Raw genomic sequence first — 11243 nt, 5'->3', positions numbered from 1 at the left:
GAACTTATCAGTGCAAAACAGAAAGTACTGAGTTCTCATCTGCTTGAAACACAACATGAGCTCATGTTATTGCAAACCAACTAGGTAGGCTGAACTGCTAATAGCACACTAAAGAGGTTAACTTTCTCATGGAATGGTTGATTTGCATGGTCCAATGCATAATATGTATGCAAGAGTAACTAATGGCAGAGCGATTATAGTTAAGTAGCTTCTTATTAAACAAATGGGTAAAATCTTAAAAGTCAGCAAGCTAGATGCAGATTTGCTTTGATGATCAGTTTGCGTTAGTCATCCATAGCACATACAAACAAGTCTGATATGCTGCTTGCCCTCCTGATCTTTGCTTCCTCTTATTTGGAAGTACTAAGAACACAGAACAAAATACAGAAAAGGGGCATTGGTCCTACCTGATACGCCCCTTCTCGTTGAGTGGAGACAGCAGCCAGACGTGGGTTGTGCTCATTGGTCAGAGGTTGGACTGAGCCTGAAATGTTCTTAAATCTGCCCCTGTTGCTAGGGCACTCCGCTTTGTCGAAGGAGGAACAGACTCGGTGTGTGGAAAGAAAAAAGCAGAAAACAACAATTAGATACCCAAAAACAGTAAAGCCCAGACTGACGAGCAGGGTGGGGCTGGCTGCTGTCTCCACTCAACGAGAAGGGGCGTATCAGGTAGGACCAATGCCCCTTCTCCCTTGAGGGTGGAGACAGCAGCCAGACGTGGGACATACCAAAAATCACTGTCCCATATCACGGGCGGGAACAGTCTGGGCAGAAGACCCCTCCCGGGTAACAACACCCTGTAACACTCTCCTCCCAAAGTCAGCCTCCGCAGAGGCGAATTTATCTAACTTATAGTGTCTAATAAAGGGGGAAGGAGATGTCCAAGTCGCTGCCCTGCAGATGTCGACCAAGGAAGCTTTCGAAGCCCAAGCAGCCGTGGTAGCAGCGCTCCTGGTAGAATGAGCCATGACTGTAGAGGGCGGAGGTAACGACCGAAGTTCGTATGCAGTTGTAATCGTTGATCGGATCCAACGCCCCACCGTGGAAGAGGTCACCTTTTGTCCTAAGGAAGATGGCAAAAAGGAGACAAACAGTGATTCCGTACGCCGAATAGCAGCAGTTCTCTGAATGTAGAGTTTAAGCGCCCGGCGGACATCCAGCGTGTGTAAACGGCTCTCCAAAGGATTGGAAGGACAGGGGTAGAAATCTGGTAGCACCAGTTCCTGTAAACGATGAAATGGAGAGTTAATTTTGGTCACGAATGTAGGGTCCAATCTGAGGACCACCCGGTCTCCATGAAACACACATAAATCATCCCTAATGGATAATGCTGCTAACTCAGAAATTCGACGCGCTGATGTGGTCACAACCAGGAAGGCCACCTTGCCAGACAGCAGACGCAAGCTGACCGAATCAAGCGGCTCGTACGGTGACCCCATAAGAGAGTCCAGCATGAGGGGAAGGTCCCAAGAGGGATACCGATGCAGAACAGGCGGGCAGATATTAGTTGCACCTCGGAGAAACCGCCGAATCAGAGGTTGCTGAGACAAAGAATGTATAGAGTTATACATCAGTATGGAAGAAATTGCTGCGACTTGTCTCCTGAGGGTGTTAGGAGACAGCCCTTTGTCCAGACCGGACTGTAGGAACCGAAGGACTTGCAAGATTGAAGCTCGAAGTGGAGAGACTCCTTGTGACGCACACCACGAGGAAAATGACCGCCAAGTAGCTGAATAGATACGTTCCGTTGATGCTCGCCGGGAGGCTAGGATGGTATGGATCACATCAGAAGGGACGTGGTCCTGCTGCAGGGCTTCCCACTCAACCGCCAAGCGGTCAGCTGAAGCCACTGAGGCTCCGGATGTACCATTGTCCCTTGGCTGAGGCAACCCGGGGTGCACGGGATCCGCCAAGGAGGAGACACTGACAGATGCATGAGGTCCGTGAACCATGATCTCCTCGGCCAATGTAGTGCCACTAGAATTATTTCCGCCTGTTCCTGTAATAATTTCCGAATCACCCTCAGAAGGAGGGGAATCGGAGGAAAGGCATACAGCAGGTCTTGTGGCCAAGGGGAGCGCAGAGCATCCGCAGCTTCCGCCTGATGGGAAGGGAAGCGGGAGAAGAAGCGAGGCAACGTGTTGTTCTGAGTAGAAGCAAACAGGTCTACTTTCGGACTTCCGAAATGAGCTGCTATCCTCTGGAATAAGAGCGGGTGAAGACTCCATTCTCCGTGGTCTAAATGTTGGTGGCTCAGCCAGTCCGCCATCACGTTCGAGACCCCCGATATATGGTCTGCCTTCAAGGAGGCCAGATGCCTCTCTGCCCAAAGGCCTAATCTCTTTGCCTCCCGCATCAACGATGTGGACCTGGTACCGCCCTGACGGTTGACATGGGCTTTGGCAGAAGTGTTGTCGGTGAGCACCAACACATGTTCGCCGTCCACCTGCCGCTGAAAGGCCCGAAGCGCCAGATGAATGGCCTGCAGCTCCAGCCAATTGATGCTGCGGGTGGATTCCATGGACGACCAAGTGCCCTGAGTGACCCGAGCCCCGCAGTGAGCTCCCCAGCCGAACTTGCTGGCGTCGGTGGTCACAGTCACCCACCGGGGTTCCAGAAACAGACAGCCCTTGGAGATTGCAGGAGATCGCCACCAGCGAAGGGACGTGAGCACCTCCCGTGGGACTGCTACCTTGCTCTGAGAGGATCCCTTGCCCGTCCTCTGTAACGGCAAGAGAAACCATTGGAGGTCTCTAAGGTGTAACCTGGCCCAAGGAACAATAGAGATGGCAGAAACCATCTTGCCTAACAATTTTGAGAGAAATAAGGGGGAAACTCTCTTGTCCCGCATGACTTTAGCTACCATGGACCTCAACCCGGCCTGACGCTCCGGGGAGAGGAAGACCTTTCCTTGTACTGAATCAATGATAGCCCCCAAATGCAGGATCCTAGTCGAGGGTACTAGATGGCTTTTCTCCACATTAACAGAGAAGCCGTGCGCCGCTAATGTCTGAATCGTAAGGCGGAGATCAGACATGGCCTGTTGATGAGAAGATGACATAATAAGGATGTCATCCAGATAGCACTGGAGACGAACGGCTTGAAGCCGGAGGTAAGCTGCTAAGGTAGCCAAAATCTTGGTGAAACTACGGGGAGCAGAGGAAAGGCCAAAGGGTAAGGCCCTATATTGGTAGTGGACCCCAGCAAAACAAAAACGAAGGAACTTCCTATGAGAAGGGCGAATGGGGATGTGGAGGTAAGCCTCCGTGAGATCTATTGAGCAGAGGAGATCGCCCCTCCGTATGCCGTCTAAGATCGAACGTAAGGATTGCATTTTGAACCTTCTATAGATAACAAATTGGTTCAATCTTTTAAGGTCCAGAATAGGTCTCCACCCACCCGATGACTTAGGGACTAAGAAGACCCTAGAATAGAAGCCCTGTCCTACCTCATCACGAGGTACCCGTTGAATAGCCTTAATGGCTAGCAGATGGTTGACAGCCGACTCCATGAGGAACCGACGTTCTGCTATTGGGGACAGGGGACAACGGATAAAAGACAAAGGGGGGGTGGAAACAAATTCAATGGCCAGCCCAGCTGAAATGGAGGCCAGGACCCAGCAATCTGAAGTAGTACCCTCCCAAGTCTTGGCGAAGAGGCCCAATCTTCCGCCAATGGGAGATACTCTGGTACCACTAACGACGGCGACGGATGGAATGACCCCCTCCCCCTCGAAAGGGCCGCCGGGGACCAAAACCCCTACCCCTGGCTGGTCGTTCCTGAAAATTCCTCTGCCTAGGATTGAAAACCCCTGGGTAGAAATTACCCGTATAGCGGGAAGGGCCCATCCCCCCTTCCGTTGGATGAAGATGAGGGCGAGGTGGATAAGGGAAAACCCGAGGTTCCCCTCTGCGGAACATAGCCGGCAGGACCTTCTGTTTATCCTTGGTCTTGACAAGGAACTTATCCAAAGGATCGCCAAACAGCTTAGAGCCAGAAAAGGGCACAGACGCCAGACGCCACTTATGCCTGGCATCGGCTTGCCAATGTCGGAGCCACATCAGGCGGCGGGCCATGATGGAAGAGGCCAAGGACTTAGCAGCAAACAGCGTGGCATGTAGAGTGGCGTCTGCAGAAAACTGAACTGCTGCCACAATCTTATTCAAGTCCTGTCTCAGCCTAGAGTTCTCTGAGGACATCTTTTCCTGCAATTGTTTGAGCCACAGGAGCGTTGTCCGATTAAAAAAGGAAGCGGTGGTTGCTGCTTTAATGGCCCATGCCGCCGCTATGTGAGCTCTCTGAAGGACTTGTTCCGACCTGCGCTCCTGAGGATGAAGACCTTCCTCAGGTTCTCCCGGAATGGAAGACGAAGAGAGCAATGCCGCCACAGGGGAGTCAATAGAGGGCACCTGAAGCAGGGACTCCAGGTCCGAGAAGACAATGAAGTTTCTTTTATCAGTGGAAGATGGTACTGGAACAGAAGAAGGAGCCGACCACTGTTTCTGAATGACCTCTAGGAAAAGTGGGGGAGTAGGAATGGTCGTTATTGCCTTAGGCTGTTCAGCAAATAAAGGATTCAAGGAGCCAGCAGTAGGTAACGGCTCCGGCAGAGTAGCAGGCCCTAGTTGAGCAGTGTTAACCGCTTTAAAAAGAAGTGATTTAAAGAGGGCTTGGGGAAACAGACCCGTGAAGGGCGGCTGGTCTGGGGGCAACCCCTCATCCTCTGAAAGGTCTGGTTCCTGGGGTTCCATGTCCACTTCCTTGGAGTGAACACTGACCCCAGAGACGGATGGGGAATCCGAACCTGCCAGGGAAATGGCATCATCCATCTCGAACCTGGTCAGAGATTCAGCCGGTTCGGAAATGACTGACCGAGAGGGGGCTGGCCCCTGGGCAGGATGGAAATGATTAGACAACGATTGATGTACCGCTACGGCAATCATTCGTTGAATGTGCTCTGGTTGCCAATTAACCTGCGATAGACCTGGAGCCGGGACGGCTTCCGTAGAGGCTTGGCCCGGAACAGAAGAAGTGGGTGGAAGGTCCACCCCGAGTCCGGGAGCGCTAGACTCCCCAGTCGAACGAGCTCCCACTAAGGGATTAGAACCCCAAATTTCAGATGAAGTGATTGCTATAGGACAATCCTGTAAGGACCTTTGATCAGGAATTAGCGAAATCTCTCGCACAGTGCCAATTAGTTTATTAGAGCCCACGTTTGCAGAATTTGCCTGAACTTTAGATACAGAGGTACCGGGTGAGTGGCGCTTAGAGGAAATGACAGGAGGAAGCACCTCTTTGCCTGCTGCCTGGGTTTGTGTTTCCTGGATGGAAGCCCTTGATTGGGCCCGGACAGTGGCCTTCCGGCCATATTTAGTCTTGGTCTGAGCTTTAGGCATGGCGGGGAGAATAGCCCCCAGACCAGGAAGGCCAAATGTATAAGAACAAGACTGGCAATATATGCGTAAATCCACTCAAGGATGGAGTAAGACAATGCCAAGGAAAATTGCCCAGATCTAGTCAGCAATGTGTGGCAAAATGTTTACCAGCTAACCTGGCCTTATACTCAGTGTTCCCAACTACTGGGAAGGGAGGAGGAACAGCACCTGTATGCAAGCCCAGCCTAAAGGGCTGGAGGCTCGAGTGATAGTCAGGCGGCACAGAGACTGCTTCAAAATGGCGCCCGGGTCACTGCCAAGCGAGCGCGAAACTTTAATCAGGGCCCAGAGCTTTGGCGCCAAACGCAGAGCATAGGAGTTAGAAACTACGCTCCCAGAGTCCAACAACACCAGGATAGGAACCACCCGACCTCTAAGCTAAAAGCCGACAAGCGGCAAGGGCAGGGAGCGTTCCGCTCCGCTTCAAATCCTTGCGCCGAGCAGCTGAGGCCAGGAGATAAGAAATCGCCGCAGCTCCGCTCTAAAGGCAAGGCGCCGAGCCGCGGAAGGAGGGCGAGCCGTCAATCAGCGCTAGTCAGCTGAGACGGCGAACAATGGCAAGAGGGGTCGAAATGCAGTCTCACAACCCCTTAATTGCAAAGAGCCGACAAGCGGCCAGCGCAGGGAGACGAAAAGTCTCTCTTTGAGCCCAGGGAGTTTGAATCCACAAAATGGTTGAACAGAACAAGCAGGAGTGCAAGACTCCACCGTAATTAACCCAGGAAATTTTAAACTGAATAAACTTAAAATACGGTAACCTCCCACCCACCAAAGGGAGCGAAAGGCTCCACAAGTGTGTGAATTTCAAACAGATCACACAAGGTTGACAGGGGTAGAAAGAGGAAAGAAAACAAAAAAACAGTCCCAGCAGTTCTAGGGAACAGCTGAGGAGAAATATTACCCAATTCCAATCCAGAAGGCAAGAGAGTAGTCAGTAACAAGAACCAAAGTCAAAGCCGAAGTCTTAGAAGGGGAATATCACTCTAAAGCAGTAGCAATTAGAGCACACTTTCCACACAACTGTCCAGTCTGACGACTGAGCAAAAAAGCGGAGTGCCCTAGCAACAGGGGCAGATTTAAGAACATTTCAGGCTCAGTCCAACCTCTGACCAATGAGCACAACCCATGTCTGGCTGCTGTCTCCACCCTCAAGGGAGAATAGAGCTGTAAGGGACCAGGGAGTTCTTCTAGTCCAACCCACTGCTTAGGCAGGAGACCATATAGCACTGGACAAATGGCTGTCCAATCTCATTTTAACAACCTCTATTGATGGAGCACCCACAGTCAAGCCATTCCACTGATCAATTTGATGTGTTCTCCCTCATATAGATCATTTATGAAGATATTGAAGAGTACTGGGTTAAGACAGAAACTTGATGTACCCCACTGAATGATTCCCTCAATGTAGATGTAATTCCATTGAGGACTACCTGCTGAATGCAGTTAATCAGCCAGTTACACCATCTGGTGGTGGCGTCAGACCTGGAAGCCATCTTTTACATTTGGGCCTTCAAGCCTGCCACATCTTCTTCTGTGGGAAATTGGGAGGGGGGACTGCATAGAGTGTAGATGACAACATTCCTTTCTCAGAGAGTCAAGGATGCATTGCCCTGGCATCTGGAATCAGATGACTGGGAGGTGTCTTCAGTTTGGAGTGAAAATGATGAGCCATGATGGCACAGTGGTTAGAGTGCAGTACTGCAGGCTACTGATCATCAGCTGCCAGCAGTTTGGCAGATCAAATCTCACCAGGCTCAAGGTTGACTCAGCCTTCCATCCTTCCGAGGTTGGTAAAATGAGGACCCAGATTGTTGGGGGCAATATGCTGACTCTGTAAACTGCTTAGAGAGGTCTATAAAGCAGTATGAAGTGGTATATAAGTCTAAGTGCTATTGCTAAGTGCTATTGGATGGTGGATGATTGGACCATGTGATGGACATGACGGTGCTGGGCAGGGACTTGCACTTTCACTTGGGTGGGGAAAACCTGGAAACTTTCAGATTCGGGTTTTCCCATGTGTGCCAATATGACATCTCTAATAAAAACTAACTTTGAGGAAATTTTCTTTCATTGGGGGTGTTACTTGGAACCCTGATATTTGGTACTGCTTGTTTCATATTGTTCTACTTTGTCAAATGCCTTACTGACATCCAAGTATACTCTGTCCACAGCATTTCACTGGTCTGCTAACTTTATCAAAGAATGCAGTAAAGTTTGTCTGGCATCTTCTGTTTTTGACAAACTCATGTTGACTTCCTGTAATAGCTTTACACACTTCCAAGTGTTCACAGATATATTGCTTGATTTCAAGGATCTTTCCAGATATTGATGTCAGGCTGATTGGTCTCTGGTTTCCTGATCGATTACCCCCTTTTTGAAGATGAGAACCACATCATCTCTCTTCCAGGCCTCTGGTAGTTCCCTAGTACTCCAGGATCTTTGAAAGACATACATCTGTGGTTCTGAGATCATGTCTACCAGGTCCTTCAAAACTGTGTTGTAATTCATCTGGTTCTGGTGATTTGAAGTAATCTAGAATGAATAGATGTTATATTTCCATTTTATTGCCTGTTTTGACTTGTATTCCTTATTTGTCTTTTATGATACTGTTTTTGGTAGGTTGGACTATTTTTTCCTTTCCCGATACAAAGAATTAATTAAGCAGTTCTACTTTCTTCCTACTGTCCATCTCCTCCTTTCCATCTTCTTCTATTACTCAATTGATTATTTCCTTGACTTTTCAGACATTCTTCAATTTTTTCTTTGCACAGCTGCAGGATACCATGGCCTTGAACCTCTCATAGAGAAGTTTGCTATGGCTAGCTCTACTTCACTCATGCAATCCCCCCTCCCCACAGTATGATTGTGGCAGGCCTGGATCCTCAATGCACACAGGTAATATGACTTCCAGGCATGACAATAGTGACTTTTCCCCAAATTTCCCATAACTACAACTTCTTTTATTATTTCATCTCTGTTAATAAGAATTTATTCCAGTATAGTTTATCCTTTAGTTCCCTTCTCTGTATTTTAGGAGATGACATTGTCTGCTAGATTCATCAGGAATGTCTTTATCTCCCACTAGATGCAAAGTATGTCTCTCAGTTGATGTCAGGATAGTTAATGTCCTCCATTACTATTGTGATGTGCTTCTTGGGCATCTTAGCTAATTGCTTAGCAAAAAGTTCATCTATTTCCTCTGTTTGAGGAAACTACATATGTATATGTAGTATACATATATGGCATTTCATTCCCTTTTTCTATAATAATCCAAATGCATTCAAGAAGAATTTCATCATAATTTGTTTCGCATTTCTGTAGAGTTGAGACTATTTCTGATATTCTGATATTTCTTTTGAACAATTTAAATCCCTCTGGGTGTACATTCCAAACATGTGTTTCATCTCATCGAGTTTCGGTAACGGCAACAATGTTCTATTTGCACTCATGTACTAGGATTTCAAGTTCATCCTGTTTGTTCCTCATACTTTGATGGTTAGTAATAGGCAGCGAGTCTTTCTCACTGACCCTGTATTTGCTTCCTACAACTTCTGTTCTGTATCTGAGCTCCCCTTCTTTCTTATCACTTGGTTAATTGGTTGCCCTGACATTTATGCTTAGAATTAGTTCTGAAAGTTCATTTCCTTCTTCCTTCAGTTTTAGTTTAAAGCCCTAAGGCAAACCAATTGATTTCGAAAAACATTATTTCTGATTCTTGTGAGGTGTAGCCCATTCCTTACTAGAAGCTCCCCACGCAGCTTCTGGCAAGGAATGGGCTACATCTCACAAGAATCAGGATCATGCTTTTCGAAATCAACTGGTCTGATTTAGGGCTTTAACCTCCCCAATCCAAAGTTCTCTAGATGGCACTATTTCTTAAGCCAGTGGTTTATTATAAAAGTTCTGAATTCCCCCATTGGATATTCACCTTCCTTTGGGGGGGGGCATAGAAAAAAACACCACCTGTGCCCCAATCTTTTTGGCTTTCATGCCTATCTGCTAGTCTCTTGATATTGTTTTCAGTTCTTTGTTGCATCATTCATCCCCATATGAAAGAGGACAAAGAAATAATAATCTGTAGACTTAATTATTTGAATCTCAGCCACATCTCTGGTCTTTGTTACAGTAAACCTCCCTGGATATGCTTGTGTGGTCTACAAATTGCTGGTTCATTTCCTCTGGGCAGTGAGATTCCTATCAGCAAATCAATTTCTTTCTTTCTGTTAAGGAAGTCTGGTCTACTCCCCGCCCCCCGTAATTGATATATTTGATGAGATATCTTCTCCAGGTGTTTGCTTGCTTTCTTCCAAAGGAAGATTATGAAATTGATAGTTTAGCTCCAGTGGGATTAGACTAGACTGGACTGGGTTTGATTTTTCCTCCTTCCAGGAGTGACATGTTGCCATTGGTCTATCTCTAAAGGTTCATTTTCTATGTTAGTTTATCATTCCTTACTGTATTCAGTTCAGTCTTCTTCCTGACTGGGGTTTCTCATTTTGTTTTTTGAGTTCCAGACTGGCTAGACTTGTCTCTAAACTGCTTGCTTTTTCTTTTGTTCTTTATTCCTTACTGTGTTTGGTTTGGATACATCTTCTTCCTTTGGTGGGAATTTCTCATTTGCTTGGTTGAGTGTCAGAGTGGCTAAATGTATCTCTGTAGCCTTTATTTTCTTCTTCTTCAAGGAATTCATTTAGTTTATGTTAGTTTATATTCATTTGGATGAATGTATGTATGGAACAAATTTTGCAAGCCACAGACGTTTCAGTCTCTTTTACCATTGCTATATCTTTAAGACTATGTTTTTCTTCTAGCAATTGCTAAAAGAAATTTAAAAATCCAAAAGTTCATTTCACATATACAAATTTCAAAAATTTCCAAAGCTTAAAAAATATTTTAAAAAATATTATAAAAAATTCAATTCTGAAATGTAGTCCTTTGGTCCTCCTTGTGGCTAGAGTTGAAGTGGAACTTAAATTCAAATGAAGTTGCCCTCTACTGTAGATATAGTTTGCAATCCAAAGATGTAGCCTTTGGGTTACAGGATACAGTATGTAGTCTAATAGGGAAACAGAAAAATAAATATTGAGAACTTTCTTTTTAATAAATACAGTGTCTTGTACTTATTAAAAAAATTAAAAATAAAATTAAAAACCTTCAAAAAAATTTTTAAAAATCCAGAAATTTTAAAACATCCAATTTTTAAATATTAAGTCTTTTGGTTTCCTTGTTAGCTAGTCTGAAGTAGAATTTCATAGTTTTGCTTTGTGATTAGTATAAACAAAGTTTTTCCTTGCAGCTTTGTAGTTAGTGCAAATAAAACCTTCACTTGTTGATTAGTGTAACACAAATGTTTCGTAAATGATTTTCAGTTCAATCAGAATCCTAAATTTCATAGAAATTTGTATATATTTTATTAATGATGATTCAATTATATACAGGGCTTACGTTGGGCAAAAACCATTTTGCTTTTACAGATTACATTTAGTTCATTTCATAGATTAAAAATATGCAGTATTTAATGTTGAATAAATTTATACACAGAAATTTGCAGTTGGTATTGGTACCGATCCAAGCGCCTTGCCCAACCTGTATCAGATTAAGGAAGTTTTCTCCCCTCCTTACTTCTGTCCTGATTAAATTCTACTTAATCTTGGAGACATCTTTCTATGAAGTGGAGCCTTCTTCAGTTCCTGTTTTTTCTCAGATTGTTACTTATATTTTCTTTCACTATCATTGCAGAAATATGAGTTAAAATAAGGCTGCAACTATTAAGGCCATAATTGCCATGTGGAGATTCAATTCTTTTCA

This window comes from Pantherophis guttatus, chromosome 4 (assembly GCF_059756535.1).
Source record: "Pantherophis guttatus breed Tessera chromosome 4, ASM5975653v1, whole genome shotgun sequence".
Lineage (NCBI taxonomy): Eukaryota > Metazoa > Chordata > Lepidosauria > Squamata > Colubridae > Pantherophis > Pantherophis guttatus.
The sequence above is the reverse complement of the archived record's forward strand: the minus strand, read 5'-3'. Positions refer to the sequence as shown.